At 42.8% G+C, this 21,846-nt stretch overlaps 1 protein-coding gene and 1 long non-coding RNA gene across 6 annotated transcripts in view; one reads left to right on the top strand and one right to left on the bottom strand.

Moving 5' to 3' along the window:
* THSD4 (thrombospondin type 1 domain containing 4) overlaps positions 1-21,846 on the top strand; it is a 552,284-nt gene that overhangs the window by 464,100 nt on the left and 66,338 nt on the right. The window lies entirely within an intron of this gene.
* On the bottom strand, positions 1,147-4,702 carry LOC139083650 (uncharacterized). The gene is made up of 2 exons (XR_011540535.1): positions 4,183-4,702; positions 1,147-3,209 (listed from the first exon to the last, which is right to left on the bottom strand). It is a non-coding gene; the product is annotated as an uncharacterized lncRNA (long non-coding RNA).

The raw sequence follows: 21,846 nt of genomic DNA, 5'->3' as shown, positions 1-21,846 counted from the left end.
GAGGGGGTGGGGATCTGTTAAATAATTTTAACAAATTTCTGGAACAACGTTCTGAAAGCAGATGGAAGAATGTTGACTAATAGAGCAGAGGGAATCACAGCTTAGGTAGCAGAAGGGACTTTGATGAGGAGGGCCTGGCCTGCATGCAGAGCCCCAGGAGCCTCTGAATCTGGGAGGCAGCAGGTAAAATGGAAAGCAGGAGGGAAGAATGGAGCTGAAAAATGGAAGAATAGTGAAAAGACCTGTATTTGAGCAGGTACGCTCAGAACACACATTCAGAATGCTGGCATAGACCGCCTTATCCAAAAGCCGAAGGGAAGTAGGGCCTGCGTGAGACGATTGATGGTCCAAGACCTCAGCATGCCATCTGGAAATGGAGGAAGGAGCAGCTTAGCGACGGGTACCCCATTCTCTCCCCCTCCAGAACTTGCCTGTTAACGGGCCCCACTGCCGTCTACAGAGTTCTCCGGCAGCCTTCCCATTGCTTTTGTCTGAGATATCAATGGATAACTGAAAAGAACATGAATGGACAACCAAGGATCACTAGATGTTTTTTACCTATAGCATGAACAAGAAAACCCAAAGTAGTTTCTAGAAGAAACAGAGCAAATTCTTGGAGAAGAAAACTTAAAGAAAATTTCTCTAATAAGTAATGCTCCCATGAATATCCTAGTACATATATCTTTTCATACTTACATAAATATTTCTGTAGGATAGACTCCTAGAAATAGAATTTGTAGGTCAAATGGAATGAACATTTAAAATTCTGAAAGATAAAAGCAAAATTCCTCTTCAAAGTAGTTGTACCAATTTACATCCCCCACCAAAAGTGCATGGAAGAGGGGCTGGCCCCGTGGCCGAGTGGTTGGGTTCGCGCGCTCCGCTGCGGGCGGCCCAGTGTTTTGTTGGTTCGAATCCTGGGCGCGGACATGGCACTGCTCATCGGACCACGCTGGGGCAGCGTCCCGCATGGCACGGCTGGAGGGGCCCACAACGGAGAATACACAACTATGTACCGCGGGGCTTTGGGGAGAAAAAGGAAAGGATAAAATCTTTAAAAAAAAAAAAAAAAGTGCATGGAAGAATCCTTTCTCTACAGCCTTATCAACACTAAATATTATGAATGTACTTGATTTTTAGTATATCTTTCTTATTTGCATTTTCCTGTCCACTCATTTTTATTTGTACTTCTCTGAATTTGCTGTTTTTAAATTGTTTGTAGTTTTCTTACTGATTTTAAGAACTCATATATATTATGAATTATAACCATTTTCTGCTGGTGTGTATATAAGTCTTTATCTCGTGTTTCGCCTCTGCTTATGGTATCTATTAATCTGTGGGGAAAATTTTTAATCTTTATTTAGTCAGATCTGTCAATCATTTCTTTTATGGCTAGTGGGTTTTGTCTTACTTAGGAAGACCTGTCCACCTCCAATATTATAAAATTATTCCCTGATACTTTCTTCTATTACTTTTATAGTTATATTTTTATAGGTAAATACTTAATCTACCTGGAATTAATTTCCAGCAGAACAAAAGAGAAACAAAAGTGGACATGCGTGTTCAGTATCTCTCCTGTGTCAACCTCATTCTAATCAGAAAATGGATTCCTCAGGGTATAAATTTATGATCATGTATTTACTACCCCTTCCACCCCGCTGCATCCAGGGCCTTGAGTGGTGTTTCTCTGCTCTTGCTCTTATCTAGTCTCCAGTTCTTGGCCTTGTCTTCCATTTATGGTCCAGTACTGCCTGTTGAAATGGCCCTTTGCAGAGCTACCATTTCTGGCTTGGATGCTCTTGAACAAGTTCCTTAACTTTTTTGAGATTTGTTTTTGTCATAGGTAAAATAGGAAAACAGTTGTAATTTCAGAGAGCTGTTGACTTTAAATGAGATAATGTATGTAAAATACCTAGCATCTTAAAGGTACTCAGAAACTGTCCGTTCCCTTATCTCCCTGCGTCAGTGGTTCTCACTCTGGCTGCTCACTGGAATCACAGGAGGCATGATATTTGAGGCATATTTGAAATAGCCCAATGCCTGGCTCTCACCTGCAAATTTAATTGGTCTGGGGCACAGCTTGGGTGTCAGGATTATTTAAGCTCCTTAGGTGATTCCAATGTCTTTTCAAGGTAAAAGACCATTTCTCTATGTCAGTGGATCTCAATTTGGGGCTATTTTGCCCACCACCCACCCATGCATATAGCACTATCTGGAGACATTTTTGATTGTTACAGCTGGGGTAGGGGAAGAGGTTGCTACTGACATGGGATGGATAGAGGCCAGGGATGCTGCTAACCATCCTACAATGCACAGGACAGCCCCACGACAAAGACTTATCCAGCTGCAAATGTCAGTAGTGCTGAGATGAGAAACCTTGGCCTATGTGATCACTAAGATCCCTTTTAGTGCTAAAGTTCATGGGTCATTTACTTCAGAATGCTGTCTAAAAAATAATAAGTGTCTAAGGTACTATTAGAATAACTTTTTATCTACCATTAAATTTGCGTTTATCAGCTCACTCTGAATTCTTAGTTTCTGCTTCAAGCCCCTCCTTCAGTTTACCTTCAATATTTCATTCAATTTCTTGGCCGTGGGCCCCTGAATTGCAGCCCCAGCAACAGAAGTTCCAGCTTAAAATGCCTTCCTATAGCCTGCCTTTCTGGTATTTGGAGTCCTTGCTTGCTTTGTTAATATGTGGCATAGAAATAAAAGACAGAAAAGGAAAAGCAAAGAGAGTTCGATTTTTCATTCGAATTCCCATAGGACTGATCATATCTCCAGTTTGGCACTTACCGTATTTTATTGTAATTTATCTGTTTACGTGTCTGTGCTCTCCCCAGTTAGGCTGTGTACTTCTTGAGGATAAACAGTGTAGCCTCAGACATTCCTTCTCTCAAGTGCCCACCATGTGCTAGCAACTGTGCTGTGTAGCGGGGATACAGAAATCTGTTCTGGCTCTCCTGAGGCTACGCATGTGCTGTGCAGCCCATTTTTGGGGTCTGTGCTCAGACCCCCTTAGCCCACCTTGATCACGAGACCCCACTCATGGTAGTGGAGTCATAAGTTCCCCATAGACTGTTGGAATCCTGGATGGGCGTCCCTCAGGTAATACTCACAGCGCTCACGGGCAGGTGGGCGGGCGGCCGGGGGAATATCAGCATCTGCGTTTGTGGTTGAGGACACTGAGGCCAGCATGGTTGAAGGACCTGCCCAGGAGAACAATTTGTGTGTGGTTCAGTTAGGACTCAGATCCAGGCTCGGTCTTTGCTCATGATTGACATTCTATGTGCATGCCCATGGCCATTGGCAAGAAAAGTGTGGCGGTGGTGATAGGTGTGGGAGAACTTATGCATTCCCCTGCCCCGCCGGTAGAAAAAGTATATGTTCTAATTCCCTGCAGCCTTTCTGTCCCCTCCACACTGTTCCATCCCTACCCCCACTATTACCTCAAACTTGATTAAAATCATTTGGCCTACCCTCACATTGGGAATCCTTAGACTAGGTTGCCATGGTTATATCTTAGCCACCATCTGCCTGAGCAGAGTTCTGAAACTAGCATCTAAAAGAACATCCGGCTCTTAAAAAGATTAGAACATTTTGGAGTAATAAAACATCATGTTGTTTTTTTCTTTTCTTTTCTTAAATTGTGGTAAAATTTTTTATTGTAACAGTTTTTAAGAATACAATTCAGTGGCATTAAGTACAGTCATGATGCTGTGCATCCGTCACCACAATCCATTTCCAGAACTTTTTCATCATCCCAAAAGCTTTTCCTAATAAACCATAGTTCCCCGTGTCCCTCTATCCCAAACCCCTGGTAACTTCTGTTCTACTTTCTATCTCATGAATTTCCCTGTTCTAGGTACCTCAGTCAAGTGGAATCATACAGTATTTGTCCTTTGGTGTCTGGATTATTTGACTTAGCATACTATTTTCAAGGTTCATCCATGTTGTAGCATGTATCAGAAATTTATTCCTTGGTATGTATATACCACATTTTGTTTCTCCACCCATCTCTTGATGGACAGTTGGGTTGTTTCCCCTTTTTAGCTATCGTGAAAAATGCTGCTGCACATGTCTGTTTGAGTCCCTGCTTTCAATCCTTTTGGGTCTATACCTAGGAGTGGAATTGCTGGGTCATATGGTAATTCCATGGTTAATTTTTGAAGAACCACCGACCTGTTTTCCACAGTGGCTGCACCATGTTTCATTCCCACCGGCAGTGCACAAAGGTTCCAATTTCTCCACATCCTTGCCAACACTTCAAGCACGTTTTTAAAGGAGTGCTTAAGCTGGTGATATGACAGGCACCCAGTGGTCTGCTTTCAGGCATCGGACAGGATGCTGAGATGGCCTTTGAGATCCTCCTCGGTTACCTGCTGCAAGTAGTGGCAGCCCCAGGAGACAGTCAAACCACAAACGCCGCAGAGTGGTATCCTGACTCGTGGCTGGATGTTCCTCATCAGTGCTGGCTCAGGAGAGGAGGTGATCACTGAGTGTTTGGTTTTTTATTTGGACTCAGTTCTCACGTTTTGTTCAGCAGCAAGCTTTTATGATTTCTGTCCAAAACCAAATCTTCGCAAAACAAAGATCCTGTGCCAGAGAGACGTGCCTTCTTGCTGTGATTTGGAAAGATGCTGTTGTTTGTTTTAGCACTCCTGGACTTCATTTTGCCTTACATACTTTCCACCTGGTGTCTGACAGCGTGCTTCCCTTTGATTTGGGAAAGCTCTGATGTTCTTGCGTCTGTTTACATGGGCTTTCTTTGCACTTTTTCAGTCGTTTGGCCTTGAAAAGCTTTCAGATACGCTGGAACAAAGGGAAATCGACTCCACCCCACCCTCTTGTGCTCATTGTTGTTTCACATTTTCTGCTTTTTAGTCAGCACCTAGTTGCCTGGAAATGTAAGACTGCGTTTGCCTGTTTGTACCTGGATTTGCCTTTAGTTTTGGTGGGGAATCGTTAGGCTGTGATTTGGTTTTGCTTTTAATTGTATCGTCTGTCTCGGACGTATGCAAAGCTCCCACACCTGCTTTTCTACACCTGATGAGACGCTTTCCTCCAATGCAGGAAACGGCTGCCAAGCCGGCTGGGTCTTGGATTTTTATGGAGGTGATTTGACAGCCCTCTCCCTCAGGGAGAACAGCCTCTCTCAGCCGGCTCTGGGCAGCAGCACCTCCTGACAGCATCTTCTCTGGGGCTGCTAATCGCTCCCAGGTCTCCTACCTGGATTAGGGTAATACTTAGAAGCCGTTATCTGTGAGTCCAGCATGGATAATGCTGTCCTCAATCTGTCCATTTTCTAACCCGCTTGGAAGTGCCTCTAAGCCTTCCCTCTTTGAATCAAAGTCTGGCTTTTTGCAGTGTATTAGATTGCTGAGCTTTCACATTAGGGAATCAATACAAGTTAAGCCTCCAGAAGAGATAGCTAAGGTTTAAACAACAGTTCGTACATATGATTGACTTAACAAAAGAGAAGTGACCGCTGAGAAAAACAGTAACTTCAAGACTTTCTTAGCCTCCACCTGGGGCCCACCCGCCTTTGCGCCCTCATGGTCCTGGCTCTCCTCTGGAAGCTCCCTTACTTTCTCCCTCAAGGATGAGAGCTTCAGAAATGGGCAGTCTGCCTCCAGGATCGTCCCCTCCTCGTCTCACCTTCCCACAGGAGAAATTGAGCACCCTCTGCCCTTCTCTCGTTAAGGAGAACTCTAGTCAGATCCTGCTCTTCTTCTAAACCTTTAATTCTTGCTAATAAATTCCTGAAGGGGTGAGCTTTGAAGATAAGCCTCTTTTCTCCTTCTAATTGTGGGTGCCTTTAGTGGCTCTTCTGCCGCCCTTTCCGCCAAGCGTCAACAGCTCTTAGAACTTTCGGCAGTTCTACTCTACCCTTTCCCCAAGCCAGACTCTATTCTTTGAATTAGAAATCATGTAAATGTCAGCATGAGGAAGGTCCACTCCCTCTCAGTTCAAGTTGATATTTCTGTCCTTCTCTGGAAAATGTGCTTTCCCATAGTCCCACCCCTTCACCTTCCTTTGTGGCCTGACAGTCACACCTTTATTTATTATGCTTTGGGGGCAAAATTTGTCTCCTTGATCAGTATTTATTTCTCCTTTTATCTAGTAGTTATATAATCTGATTAGATAAAACATTGCTCTTTATTGGACTTGATATTCATGCAAAATAATGAAACATTTCAGTGAATATCTATAAGCACCTACTGTGTGCAGTGCATTGCAGGGACATGAAGTTGAACAATACATGGTCCCTGCCCGCAAGGTGTTTACAATCTGTTTGAGAATCTCTGATGACTTTGATGAAGGACCCAGCACTATGTCATGTAAAGGATGGAGAAATTATTTTTAGCAGGATAATCTGAGGAGGAACATGGGGAGGTGGTATTTAAACTGGGCTTTTAGAGCAGGGGTTAGCAACCTTTTTTTGGAAAGGGCCGTCTAGTAAGTATTTTAGGCTTTGCAGGCCATTTGGGCTCAGTTGCAGCTACTCTGCCACCATAGTGAGCAAGCAGCCAGAGACAATATGTGAATGAGTGGTGATGGCTGTGTCCCAGGAAAGCTTGATTTACAAAAAGGCAGCCACCAAATTTGGCTTCCATGCTGTAGTTTGCCAACACCTGTTTTAGAAGATGAGTAAGCTTTTGTGAGAAGAAATAGGGGAAAGAACTAAGGTACAGAGAAGGAGGAAATGTGAAGCTTGACTGGACATGGTGTCTTATAAATAAGTGAGGGTGGCCTTGACATTGGAGGCTGCAACTTTAGGATAAGGCTAGACTGTGGAATACCTTTCATCCCAAACTCCATCCTTTGGATTAATCTGTGGACAGTGGTCAGCCACTGAAGATGCTGGGCTGGAGGAGGGTTGTGACAGGATCATACCTCTGCTATAAAGGCGTTTTTTCACAGTAGTAGGAGAGGCAGGGAATGGAGAGCAACCGTTTCCAAAACGTCAGGTCTATACCAAGAGTCTGAGGACAGGAAAGGACTAATACCAAAGATGTTGGTGTATCATTGGGCTCAGTGATTCCAAACAATAAACTGAGCCTTAACTGAAAACCAGAGTTTACGTACATGTCTTTAATCCATGACATACGTTAAGCATCTTATTATGTAAAAATACACCAAAGTATTGCTAGATCATGAATCATAACATGTATTTGGTATTTTGAGATGATCTGGAGGAAACGAAAGTAGAAGAGACAGATGAATAATTTCAAGAGTTGGGAATTTACATGATCAATCTACTTCAAAAAAGAGAGAGATGATATACAAACGGAAATCTGAGTTGCATTTGGGAGAAACTAAGTTTCTTTTCTTGTCTCTAAAGCAGCACTCTTGACACCTAGCCTGGTCTTTTCTTCCCTGTTGGTGAGTTCTGGGGACACCAAAGCTAAATGGTTATCTAGATCTCTACCATGGCAATGACCTAGTCCTCACAGCGAGTTCTCATCAGGCAGCAGAGATCCTGTACCCATCCTTCATTCATGCTTTATTTAAATTGAATTTCTCTATTTTCGATTATCCCTAACAAGTCATATGTCTGATAAATTCCCAGAATTGCTGCAAGAAGACCAATATTAACCCTTAAGACGAATTTTTATTAGTATAGTAGAAATTTGTTCATCAAAGGAAAAGAATCTAGGGGCCAGCCCCATGGCCTAGTAGTTAAGTTCAGTGCACTCCACTTCGATGGCCTGGGTTCCCAGGTGCAGACCTACACCACTCATCAGCCATGCTGTGGCGGCATCCCACATACAAAATAGAGGAAGATTGGCACAGATGTTAGCTCAAGGCTAATCTTCCTCAGGGAAAAAAGAGGAAGATTGGCAACAGAAATTAGCTCAGGACGAATCTTCCTCAGCAAAAGAATCTAATGAACCAACTTAATGTTTCTTCTAAATAAATATTCCACGTTGTGATTAGCCTTTTCTTTACTTAGAAAAATATGAATGTCTAAGACTAACTTGGAATTTTAAGAAAAATTAGTAGTCACCAGTTTCACTGGCGAAAGTACCTGAAGTACAAAGTCTCCGACATTTCAGTACCAGCAGATTGTGCAGGTTGTGAAACGTACCTTTCTGGCTCTATGGTCTTCCATCGATTACTTGACCTTTCCATTATCATTTTCTTCATTTGTAAAATGAGTTCACAGTAATACTTATCTTGTAGGGTCATTGGGAGGATTAAATAGGAGACTACCAGTCAAGCATTTATTTAGCACAATGACTGACACAAAATACTTATTCGACAAGTATGAGATGTCATTATTACTATTTTTATTGTTGTTACTATTATATAAACTAGGCCAGGATTACATGGTTATAGATCTACGTATTTGCTCTTTGAGATTTTGTCTGGACAATAAAAACCTTTCCAAAAGCAAGACTTTTTTTCTGACCATACCAAGCCAATAGTAAAATCAAAGTTTGACAGCACGTGCATTTTTCTAAAGGACAGTGAACTAAATTAAGAGCTGTTTGGATCCTATCCAGTCGAGGCAGTGTCCTCTGATTCACCTCATTGGCTTGAGATGCTACTCTGAGATGTTCAGAGCTGCAATCAGGAGCCGATCAATGCTCATATTTAAGGTCTGGGCAAGGAATGCAGATTGGGCTTTTAGACATTCTGCTTTTAATACAATAGTGACTTTGTATTCTGTAATGTGTTGATCTTTAAAATGTTCAGCTGCATCTCAGAGACCCACAGAACAATGAAATTTCTGCTGTAAGCATGAGAGAGTGGAGGACGTGGACCCCCAGTACTGTTCAGCATGGGGACTCTTGGAGCCCCTGTGACACAGACCCCTCCTGGAAAGGGTCAAGACGTTTCAACCCAAGGTGTTTATGGACCTGCTTAGTTGAGGACAATTAAATCAGTTTAACTTTTCGTCATCTTTATCCTCTCTTCTCAAAGAGCAAATGAAAAAGACATGCCTGTTTCAGTGCAGAAAGCCTTATTTCTGTTCAGTGCCATCGGCTGGCCTAGCACTTATTTATTTGTTAAATAAGCTTTCTATTGAAATTTTAAGTATAAATACATAGGAAAAGTTCTCAGTTCAAACTTATACAGATTTGTGGAATTTTCACAAAGTGAATACATGCACGTAACTAGTACCCAGTTCAAGAAATGGAACTTTATTGGCATCCAGCAGCCCCTTGCTGCACGCCCTCTCTCTGTCTCTGATCCTCCAGCCCCAAGAGGAACTGGACTGTTAACAACAGACATTAGTTTCACCTGTTTTTAAAAAACCTTATAGAAATGGAATAATACAGCATATACTCTTTTGTATCTGACTGTTTTGTTTAGGGGGAAGACACTAAACATTTTTAAGACTTAACCTGGAGTATAGTATAAAATGAGATTTCCTATAATATTTAGCCAATTTCCCAACCCAATTTGATTAATAATTCATTTATTTAACTTTGGACCTTTTGGAATGGGCTAAGTCCTCATCTGTATCCTAGGTCTGTTTCATGGCTATTTGTTCTGTTTTGTTTATCTGTCAAAGAATTTCTGTACCACATTTTGACTACTGTAGCTTTAAAATGTATTTTAACATTTGGCATGGCAAGTCTCCCCTTTTTCACTTCTTTTTAATAACATTTTAGATAATCTAGCATGTTTGTATTCCAAGTGAATTCTGGGACCATTTTGTGACATTAAAGGAAAAAAACTCCAATTGGTGTTTTCGTGTGATTGTGTTAAATCCACTCGATAAACATTTGTTGAGCACTTACTGTGTGCCAGGCTCTGTTCTAGGCACTGGAAATACCACAGAGAACAAGGGCAGATGCCTGCTCCATGACACTTACGTTCTAGTGGGGGAGACAGAGACAAAAGAACAAAGGATAATTGCAGTTGGTCGTACTGCTCTAAGGAAAATAAAACAGGGACAGAGGAAAAGGAGTGACTGGCTGGAGGAGCAGGGTGCTATTTGAGTTAGGTAGTCAGAGAAGGTCTCTCAGAGGAGGTGACACTTGAATTGGAACCTGCATCAAGCCAAGAGTGTATTAGATCTATTAATCAATTTGGGAGGAATAGTAATAGTTCAAACATCCAGTCTAAGAACATAGCATTTATTTCCATCTATTCAAATAGGTTATATCTGCCAGTAAAATTTTGATATTTTCCATATAGCTTCTCTGCATTTCTTGTGAAGATTGGTCTTAGGTGTTTAATTGCCTTCTGTTGTGGGATGATGATGGTGGTAATGAGGAGGAGGATGGAGAATGAAATCTGTTCCTATTTTATCTTCAAAACTGTTATTATCAGTATGTGGAAAAGTTGTAGAATTCTTGCATTTATCACTTTCTGGACACTTTGTTGAACTTTTATTAATTCTGAGTATTTTCAGATGATTCTTGTGATTTTCCAATGTCATAATCATATCATCTAGAAATACTAATGTTGCCTCCTCCTTTCCAGTAATTGTACCTCTGATTTCTTTTTCATGATATACAACCAAAAGTTTACCGAAATTTCTAACACAATTGTTGCTAAGTGATAGCAGACATCCTTAACCTACCTCTTATTTTAATATGAATATCTCTAATTTTCACTATCAAGAAAGATAGATGTATACTCAATAAATATTTTAAATTAATGAATGATTATGTGCTTACTTATCGGATTGAGAAAATCTGTTTCTAATTTTTTAAATGTTTTTACCAGGATGAGTTTTAAATGTCATTTTGGCATCTATTTAAATTATTTTTTCCTAAAAATTTCCTATATTAAATCATCCTTGCATTCTTGGAATACGGCCTGCTTCATCTTGCTCAGTGAGTCTTTCCGTGTTCTGCTGGATTCAGTTTGCTGGAACCTTACTTATGATTTTAAAAATCTATATTTCTCAGTGAGACTGGCCTGTTGCTTTCATTCTGTGCTGCCTCTCTGAGGCTTAGGTTTGGTTAGCTTTCCAATTTTTATATGCTCTGGAAAGCTTTATACCATTACCTAGTCCTTTAGATTTTGATGAAAACTCACCAATAAAAAACATCTGGCCCTAGAATCTTTTTGGAAAAAATTACTTTTAGTAATTTTTAAAAATTCTTATATGGCTACTAGTCTATCATGTTTTCTTGTTCATCTTAAGTCAACTTGATAATTTTTTTAATATCTTTTTCATGGAGAATTTCAAACGTTGTAGTATAGAATTACGTATAGAATTCACTTATCGTTTCAATGTCCTCTGACGTATTATCTTTTTTTAGTTGTAATATTGTTTATTTGGGCTTTATTGCTTCTTTCTTTATTAAGTTGCTTATTAAAAAATTATTTTGGGGAGCCAGCCTGGTGGCATAGCGGTTAAGTTCGAGCGCTCCACTTCAGCAGCCTGGGGTTCACAGGTTTGGATCCTGGGTGCAGACCTAGCACCACTTGTCAAGCCATGCTGTGGCAGCGTCCCACATTAAAAAAAAAAAAAATGGAGGAGGATTCACACAGATGTTAGCTCAGAGACAATCTTCATCAAACAGAAAGAGTAAGATTGGCAACAGACATTAGCTCAGGGCCAATCTCTCTCATGAGAAAAAGAAAAAAAAATTATTTTTGGAGAACTAACTCTCAGTTTCTAATTCAGCTTTCTTTCTTTTTGAATTCATAAAGTTCTGTTTTAAGATTTCCACCTTGATTTCCATTTTTAAAGAAATAAGAATATTTATGGCTTTGACCACATCTCATAAATTTAATGTGTCCGTTTTAGCTATTTTTTCAGTCAGTGATTATCAAATATTTTGGTCTCAGGCCTCCTTTACATACTTAAAAGTTGTTGAAGACCCCAAAGAACCTTTGTTTATGGGAGTTGTATTTATTGATATTTACAGTATTCAAAATCTAAACTGAAATTTGAAAATTGTTAATTTATTTTAAAATAATAATAAACTCATTATACAATAACAGTTTTTTGAAAAGTTAACTATTTCTCAAAGCAAAAAAAATTTGAGAAGAGTGACATTGTTTTACAATTTTGCAAATATCTTTTGATGTCTGGCTTAATAGAAGAAGCTGGATTCCATATCTCTTCTGCTTTCAATCTATGCTGATGTGTTGTTTCAGCTGAAGTACATGAAGAAAATCTGGCTTCACATAGATAGGAGGTTGGGAAATGGAGAAGGGGTTTAGTAGTCTTTTCAGATAATTGTGGATCTTTTTCTTTGATGCTACACTAAACTTAAAAAGTGGTAGTTTCTTAATGATTTGTTGCAATGTGGAATCTAAAACTATATCAATGAACATTCATGAGAGAGTGAGAGAGAAAAAGGCAAATGACATCTTAGTGTTATTATGAAAATAGATTTGATATCACAGACCCCCTGAAGAGGTCTCAGGAACCACGCCTTGAGAAACACTCTTCTAAGTAAATGGATAATTGTTTTAAAAACTTTTTATTTTTAAATAACGTTAGCTTTATAGAAGAATTCCAAAGATAGTACAGAGAGTTCCCACATACCCTTCACCCTGCCTCCTGTAATGTTAACTTTTTTGAAAAGTGTGGTAAAATATATATAACATGAAATTTACCATTTTAACCGTTTTAAGTTTGTAGGTCAGTGGCATTAAGAATGTCCACATTGTTGTGCAACCATCGCCACCATCCATCTCCAGAGCTCTTTTCATCTCCCAAAACTGAAACTTTTTACCCATGATGTATAATTTTGATCTACTCTTTAACCCAAATTATTTAAGGCATTTGTCAATATTTACATATTTTAGGTCATTATATTTGTACTGTTGATTTCTGATTTTTTTGCTTTGGAGAATATGATCTTTACAATTTCAGAAGTTGGAGTGAACAAGAAAAGTAGGAAAATTTTTCTCCTTTTGTCTACTGATTGAATCAGAGCTGTAGGGTTTATACCAAACAAAAAGGTGACAGCTGTCCTTCCACGTAAGAGTATCTTTGTCTTGAGATCGCCAGAGGACTCTTCCTTCGTGAGTTTATCAGTCCCTGTCGTTTTGTATAAATCATGAAACCAGAACACATTGAGGGTAGAGAGAATGATGACATGGCCTTTTACCCACCAACACCATGCTTTAGTTCAGGTTGTAAGGACAGAGAAAGGAAAAACCCCTGGAGCCATGCTTGCTGGCAAGTGAAGTTGTTGTTGTTGGTGGTGGTGGTGGTGATGTTAGTGTAGAAGGTGGTGGTGGTGATGCTGGTGGTGGTGGTGGTGATGTTGGTGGTGGAGGTGGTGGTGGTGGTGATGTTGTTTGTGGTGGAGGTGGTGGTGGAGGTGGTGGTGGTGATGTTGGTTGTGGTGGAGGTGGTGGTGGTGATGTTGGTGGAGGTGGTGGTGGTGGTGTTGGTGGTGGTGGTGGTGATGGTGGTGGTGGTGGTGGAGGTGGTGGTGGTGGTGGAGGTGGTGTTGGTGGAGGTGGTGATGTTGGTGGTGGTGGAGGTGGTGGTGGTGATGTTGGTGGAGGTGGTGGTGGTGGTGGTGATGAATTCTATTGTTTCAATCTCTGGGAGGAAAAGTGGCAGTAGGGTAAAGGGATTTCCAGCATTACTATACTAGACTTTTTCTGTAAAGGCCAGAGAGTAAATATTTTAGGCTTTGCACCAGAGACCATATGGTCTCTGCCGCAACTACTCAACTCTGCTGTTGCAGCGAGAGAGCAGTGACTGATTTCCAATAAAATGTTATTTACAACACAAACAGCAGGCCAAATTTCATAGTCAACTCTGAATATAAAGTCAGATGGTGGCTGTCAACCCCTAGGGAATAAAAATTAAGCTACCCACTTCTTACAAGTATTCCTTTTTTTTCAGTTGCTTGTTCTTTTGGACTATTTAGTCCACTTCTTAATGTTGTTGTGTTCTGCTGTTTCAAATAAGAATTTTATTTTATATGAAAAATTACCCTGATATGCTTCAATTTTTGAAAGTTATGGGGTCATGAAGGTTTGGACCAGGAGGCCATAACCAGGGTATTATTGCTTCCTCCTGACAGCACTTTCTATTTTTAGGAGAAGGCTGTCAGAGGGAAGTGAACCACCACTTAAAAGACTGAGCTCACAAACAAACCTTAAAAATTAACATCTCTAAAATTCATCTGTATCAAACATCAATCAGTCAAAAATATTTGAGTGCCTATATGCAGATGACCCCTATTCATTCATTCAACAGACATTTATCGAGAGTCTGTTATGAGCCAAGTCTGTTTTAGGCTGCAGTTAATGACTTCAGTTATAGCTTCTTATAAATGTTTGTTATGTTCACATGTGTTCGTATGTATTCTGTATAATAACTTTTCCTATCTTCCCTTTTAATAATAAAAGCTCTTTGAGTGCAAATCTATATTGTCTCTTTTCTTCACCATGCTCCAGAGTTCCCAAGGGATGCTCTGCATGCAAGAGAGCACTTAGCACGTGATTTTGACTGACTGGCTGGTGGAAGCCTGGATAATCCAGTCTTCTAGCTTGAGCCCCATCCAGAATTCTTCCCTTACTTTTCCTATAGATTCCAAAGGTTGCAAAGAACTTTTTTTCCGCCTTTAAGGGTTTGTGTAGAATTAGTTATCACTAGGCCTTCACCCTCAAGATGACTGTATTTGCATGCTCAATGCAGTAATCCTGAGGTAATATTCTGAATTGTACCCTAACTTTTTTTTTTTTAAAGATTTTTTTTATTTTTTTCCTTTTTCTCCCCAAAGCCCCCCAGTACATAGTTGTATATTCTTCGTTGTGGGTTCTTCTAGTTGTGGCATGTGGGACGCTGCCTCAGCGTGGTCTGATGAGCAGTGCCATGTCCGCGCCCAGGATTCGAACCAACGAAACACTGGGCCGCCTGCAGCGGAGCGCGTGAACTTAACCACTCGGCCACGGGGCCAGCCCCACGAATTGTGTCCTAACTTTTAAAGAGACTCCGTATTGCTTTGAGCCATAAAACTGAAAGGTAAAATGCTAATGTGTAAAAATGTTATTCCAGGTAATGAAATCGGTTCCCAGCCTTTCATAATCAGTTCCAGCCCAGTCGACAAGCTTATTAGCAGAAATAATGGTGGAGGGGGTGGGGCGGGGAGGGCGGGAATTAAAACTTCTATAATTGAAAAGAATAATGCTCTTCTATTCAGTCACCTGTTTAATATCTTCAGGGGTTTTTTTGTCTCTTCATGAGCTGCCTATAATTTTTTTTTTTAAAGATTTTATTTTTTTCCTTCTTCTCCTCAAAGCCCCCCACTACATAGTTGTATGTTCTTTGTTGTGGGTCCTTCTAGTTGTGGCATGTGGGATGCCACCTCAGCGTGGTTTGATGAGCAGTGCCATGTCCGCGCCCAGGATTCGAACCAACGAAACACTGGGCCGCCTGCAGCGGAGTGCACGAACTTAACCACTCGGCCACAGGGCCAGCCCCAGCTGCCTATAATTTTTAAAAACCTACTTTTGAGGGCAAAACGTTAACATCTTGGAGTAATCGCGCCTGTCCATTATTTCTTTCTTTCTTTATTTTTGGTCATTCACTTTGACATCTCCATTCCAGTTGTGACAGATGTTCCAGAACCTTGTGCATCTGGCTCTTCTTAAGGACGAGGCCGTTCCCCCACCTCCTCTCCGTCCTGGCCCACGAGGCAACACACGTGAGAGTCTTTTGTCCATCCTCGGGTGCTGGGGAGGTGCCAGGGGTCCTGCCTCTGGAACTCCGCCCATAAGGACCTGCCGAGCTCCTCAGTTTACTTCCTCCTCAGTGAGATTCTGATCAATAAGTAGTACGTCTAAAATGTGACCAGAAAAGTCATAATAATCCTCCTGGAAATTTCTACAAAGTGTTTTTAACTCCCCACAAGTGTTTTAGCCTCTTGGTATCTTCAGGTGGGTGTACACAGTCGGACCAAGGATGGATTTCAGAGCCAGTGTGGCCTTCCTGCTCTGGAAACCACCCATGATTTGTCAGAGTGCTCAGGAGCTGGAGGCTTCCAGAAGCAGCATCCATGAAGTGGCAGTGGAGGGAGGCGCAGATTTGGAGCCTCAGTCAGTCTTTGAATTATGTATCCACCACTGGGCAGCTCTGTGATCTTGGACATGTTATTTGAACTCTGTGAATCTCCTTCTCCTCACTTATGAAGTGGGGATGATGTAAATATTGAGAGGATTAAATGAGATAATGTGATATAAAGCTGGCTCCACAAACAAAATCGGCTTTGTTTTCTCGCCTTCACTGCCAGTGCTATCACAGAATCAGGGAGCCAGGAAGGAAAGCCAGGAGCATCCAGGCTTCGCTCCAACTGGAGCGTTGTGGGCGACTGAGCTCCAGGAGACTGGGCTGTCCTCCTGGCCCTGCCTTGGACAAGCCGTGTTCCCTGGGCAAGTCTCTGAGCCTCACCTCTGCTTCCTCATCCATAGAGTGCGGCTAATGCTGTCACCCTCTTTGAGGTCATGGGGACGAAGAAGAAAGTGCATATGGAGGTGCTCTCCGGCTGTTTCTTCCCTCCAGTCTGGTTCTGAGTCTAGAGCCCTGTCTGGAGCTCTCTGCTTGGACCACGCGCCCTCCTTCCCTGAACACAAACAGAGGCGCAGAGCTGACTTCCTCATGAGGCAGCCTCTTCAACCCTGAACAGCTCTAATTGTTCAAAAGTCTTTTATCTTCATCTATAAAACGAGAAAGGATTCAACTGCGTGAGGTAATCCTCGCGGAATACCTGGCCCCTAGTGGGCACTCAGCACATGAACTCTTTTACTAATGCGGACTGGAGGGGCGCCTCTTTCTCCTCCGCTCCCCTGGGAAGAGTTCCCGTTTGTTCTAGGGTCTGGGAGGCTGACATTCTCTCCCCTGTCTAGCACTATGTAGCCTTGCTCTGGGGATGCCTAGCGACACCACTGTGGGTAGTTGGACCACCAGCTGGGCTCCGGGCAGCTGGACACTCTCTTCCCCAAGGGCAGTGAATTCATGAAGCTTTGGCATGGCACATCCATAGGGAAGTCAAAACTAAACAAGGATCAAGATTCCCAATGGTGCCGCCATCCAGGTGAAAGCCTCGAGTAACCAAAAATGGCAGTGTGGTTGGGTGGAACGTTTCACCTCTCCACAAGGGGTAACAAAATTCCAGCGGGGATGTACACCAAAAGTAACGAATAATCGCATGGGTATGTTTTTTATTCAAATGACCAGAGCCTCAGTTGGCCAGTTTCTCATATAATCAGTTTAAGAGTAACCAAATACCAGGGCGTTAATATATACAAATGAGTGTTCCAGGACATCCAGGCACAAACTGATAAAAGACACGTGGATGTATATGCACATGTAAAAGAACATTTGAGTCTAATTTTGATTTTTCCATTATTCTAAATTGAATCGCTGCTTTGGGTTTTGAGAATTACAGAGATTATGAGGTCATCTTACTGGAATTAGGCTCCCAGGCCATCCTTCAAAACATTGCGGGAGTTTTTTTTTTCCTTTCCACTTTCCTGGATGCCAAGGGAATTTAACTAGACAAAAGCTGTGCGCTGTGGCAGGACACATATTCTTCCACTGTAGATTTGTTTCTCATTCACTGGGTTTGAGCTTTAGCTCTGCAGTATGTGGGGAGCCACCAGTGAGCTGGAGGTCAGGAGCTAGCTGTGGTGAACTCAGCTCGGCTATCAGAGCCAGGGTCTCCATCTGGCCAGCCCTTGGTCTCCTCCTCTGTGCTTGGAGGATTGGCCCAGGAGACCCCTGAGTTCCCATGTAGCTCCAGCATCTAAGGGTATCTCAGAGAAGCAGCAGAAGAAAGTGGGGAGGAGAGAGGTGGTGCTACAGTGGCTGCACATAAGTTTTGCTGGCTCTGTTGCCGGCAAGAAATACAGAAAGAAATCCTGCACCCTGGTATCTGGGGGGCCCATGTCCCAGGGAAGACAATTTAGGAAATGCTGACCTGGGTGATATATAATATTTAAAACTGCCTTTTAAGTAGTTGAATAAAAACTTTATTTACAAGTCGCTATCCTGGAATTATAATTCCACAAAACTTCCAATTGGGCAAAGAATAAACACTTAAGAGAGAGCAGTTTCCTAAACCGATAATGAGAGTTGATTCAAAACTGCTTTTGAAGAGACACAAAAACGTCTCACATTTCTTGCTGTGGCTCTGGATGTTTAGTCCTAGGTTGTTTGAAGATTGAATCAATGCTGGTGTTCACTCATGACCGGTTTCAGGATATGGGGATGTGGAGTGTACGGAAGAGGAAAGGCAGGAAAACTCCTTAGAGGCAGACGTTTCTCAATGCTACCAAAAGGTGTGGAAAGCCAGAAAAATCCCTCAGTAGGAAGCCTGTGTGGGGTGAGCCATACATGCTTTCTGGTCCAGCAGCAGGGTGGGGAGGTCCGAGTTCCATGATCCGTCTGCTTGGGCCCACTGGCAGCAGAAGGTCTTGAATTGGAGGCAGAGGTGGATGAAGAAAGCCTGTATCAAGGTGGGACTCTGAGTAGAGGCCAGAGCAAAGGTCTCCTTTCAGATGAAGGCCGACCCTTTGTTGAAGATGGTCTGGGAAATGCTCACCATCACATGCTCTAGTTGGAAAAGCCGTCAGCCTCTGAATGGATTTTCACGTGTGGTCTAGTGACTTTATCCTTCCTGTACTGTCAAACCAGTTCATCTGGTTCTGAAAGTTTAGATTTCTCCTCTTTCAGTTCTTTTTTCTTTATAATATATTTTACCCTACAATACAGATTTCAATCTGTTTCAGCTTTTCATCAGTTGCCTCCAAGATCACTGTTTCTGATGACTTTTAGTAAAGGCCCGGTATCCTTTAAGCATGATTTGGGGTCATCATATTTTCTTTTAACATGGTTAAGCTTTTCAAGAATTATACCTTTTCCTTCCATTTGTTCCTTCAGTAAGTTTCTTCACAACTTATTTTTCCCTTTTTCTGTATAGTCTAATTGAAGTTTTTATTGAATTAATTATAGATTCACATGCAGTTGTAAAAAAATAATACAAATATTATTTCAGTTTTTAATTGAGTGAAAACTTCTGCTCCCAAACAAAAGAGCCATTAAAACCTAATAAAAAAAAGTCTAATGATTGCTGCCCATATTATCGTGTCCCGAGAAAAAATGCAGAGAGCTAGAACTTACGTTTCCAGGATGCTCTGCCGTAACTATGCGTGGCTTTGTCAGGAGAAGCCTGAGGCAGAACTGGGAAGCAGTCCAAAGCCCCATCATAGTAGCGCTGAGGACCCTGCAGGGCCACAACAAACCACACAGAACATCCGAGCATCCACCTGGGGCCTGTGTGCACCTGGCGGCCAGGAGAGCCCGTAAGTGAAGCAGATGCAGGGAGGTGAGCAGGGGCAGTAAACAACTAGCATGTGCACGGAACTGCCCAGGCCCCCTCAGCTCTTAACTTAAACTTTTCCTTTTGTGCCTCTTGAGTTCGTGTCCCATTCAGTATCCTCATAGCTCCCCTCCCTCAAGATCCCACAGAAGTGTACGTCTTCATGAGTTATTGTAAGGTGAAGAACGAGAGCTCCGCCAGTCGCCAGAAGCTCCTCCACGTGCCCCAAGCTCTACTCCCTCCCCTCCCCTCCTGACTTGTATGGCAATCACTTCCTTGCGTTTCTCTGTACTTTTATTGTTCAAGTGTGCATCCTTGGACCTTATAGTTTGGGCTTGCCCTTTTGTGTGTGTGTGTGTGAGGAAGATTGGCCCTGAGCTAACATCTGTTGCCAGTCTTCCTCTTTTTCCCTGAGGAACATTGCCACTGAGCTAACATCTGTGCCCATCTTCCTCTGTTTTATGTGGGATGCCACCACAGCTTGGCTAGATGAGCGGTGCTAGGTCTGCACCCCGGATCCAAACCTGTGAACCCCGGGCCTCGGAGCGTGTGAACTTAACTGCTGTGCCACTGGCCAGCCCCTGGTCTTGCCCATTTTTAATTAGGTCCTTTAAGCCTCTCTTTATCTACATATTCTCCTTTCTATTCTTTTCTCTTCTTTATGATTTACCTGTGGGAGGACCCGGGGTGACTGATTGTAATGTTTCCCATAGTGGTGCGTTTTGCTGATTGCATAGTCATAATAAAGTTTAATATGTTCCTCTGTCCTCCGTATTTTCTACCAATTGGCAGCTGAGTCAGAGGCTTAATCAGAGTCAGGTATAGTCCCTTGAGTGAGACAGCCGTCCATACGTTGTCATCTCTGTAGCTGATCTAGCTTGGTAAAGAGGTTGGCAGACTGTAGCTTCTCTCCCTCAGACACCCCCTCCAACCCTACTCCTGTGTCTGCTGCCCACCCTTGCCGTTCCAGGAGAGGCGTCTGCCTAGACATGGAATGTCCTTGCCCCAAAAGAAGGCAGACCCATAGCTCCGTGAAGGCAGGGGCAATCTCATAGAGAGAAGGACTCTAGATGGGCTCTGCTTTGCTGTCCCAGCCCCCTAGGGAAGGGAGAGGTGGTGGCAACCACACCAGAGGCAGGTGAGAAGCTGGTCTGACTCCCACTCTGCCCTCAAGTCACAGCCTCCAGGTCTAGGAGCAGCTTCAGCACCACACAGTCGGGAGCCGGCAGAACTGCTACCCTCCTCTTCCTTCACAAGTGAGAAGAAGGGCTTTGGAACCAAGTTCACATCCAAGCCTTGCGCCTTCGTAGCTCTGTGACCTTGGGCAAGTTACTTCACCTGTCTGAGCCTCTGCTTCCTCTTCTATACGATGGAGCTAATAATGCCTACCTGGAGACTGTCTGCACCTATGTGATAACGGGTGCATGTTGGGCCAGTTACTTAACTGCTCTGTAAAATGTGAATAATAGAGGCACCTACCTGATAAGGTGGCTGTGATGATTAAATGGGTTAATATAGGGGAAGCATTTAGGACATGCCTGGCACATAGTAAGTCCTTGATAAATATTAGCTAGTTTTACTATTATTGTATAGTGTCTGGTCTAAAGCAAAAGTTCTTTTCTGGTAGCTATTATCATTTAAAAGAAGAACACAGGGGCTTCCAGTTACCTAAAGATTATGGCAGCAGCTGGTGCCCATCTCCCAATATTTCCTGCACAAACAATCTAGAGCGTCAAGAAAGGGAAAAATGAAACTGCATGAAAACCACACCCTCGGCATAACCTGGGGACAGAGAATGCCCACACGTCAAGATAACTGTAGCTCAAAGAAGGAACACCGACTCCCAGCACATGGAAACGCACGCTGCCTCCCACGCCCACCCCAGGGCCCTGCAGTGTGGGAGGAGAGACACGAGGGGAGAATCTGTGGGGAAGAGAGAGGAAGGAACTAGTGCGGGCGGAGGCCTTGGGTTGATCTAAAACCACTCCCAAGCAGAACCAAGTCTGCTCTAAGCCCGAAAATATAAACAAAGAGTCCAGCTGGACTGGAGCACAGACGCTGGGAGAATCATGGTCTGTGTGACGTGAAGACTTGGCGGTCTTTGGAATGCTTAGTTTCTGGGAGAGAAAAACAGGGAAAGGAAGGGACAAGTGCCCTTTGGTGACAGGCTGATTAGGGGGAAACAGGGTAGTTGCTGCTAAGGACACAGGTCCAAGTTATTGTGTGGAAAGCGGACACGTGAGGACAGATGTGCCAGGGAGAATAGCAGAGGAAATATTTAACTGGAGAGCTTTGAAAGAAACAAATGGGAAAGTTAGGTCGAGGAGCTGTCCCAGAAGTGCAAGATGGTAGGACAGAAAGGGCGGGTGGAGGACAGTGACGTGAAATGAAGACGATCTGTGAGAGGCTCATGAAATCGGAGAGCCGGGAACCAGCCAGTGCGGGTGGCATGTGCTTCCTTAGTCAAACTGGGTGTTCATTTCAGGAAAATGAGAGGAAACACCTGCGTGGGGAGAGTGGACACAGACACATAGACATAAACACTCCTGCCCTCCAAGCAGGCCTCTGCCAGAGGATC

This window comes from Equus przewalskii, chromosome 1 (genome assembly GCF_037783145.1).
Source record: "Equus przewalskii isolate Varuska chromosome 1, EquPr2, whole genome shotgun sequence".
In the NCBI taxonomy this organism is placed as follows: Eukaryota; Metazoa; Chordata; class Mammalia; order Perissodactyla; family Equidae; genus Equus; species Equus przewalskii.
Note: the sequence above shows the minus strand (reverse complement) of the source record. Positions and strands in the feature narration are given on the sequence as shown.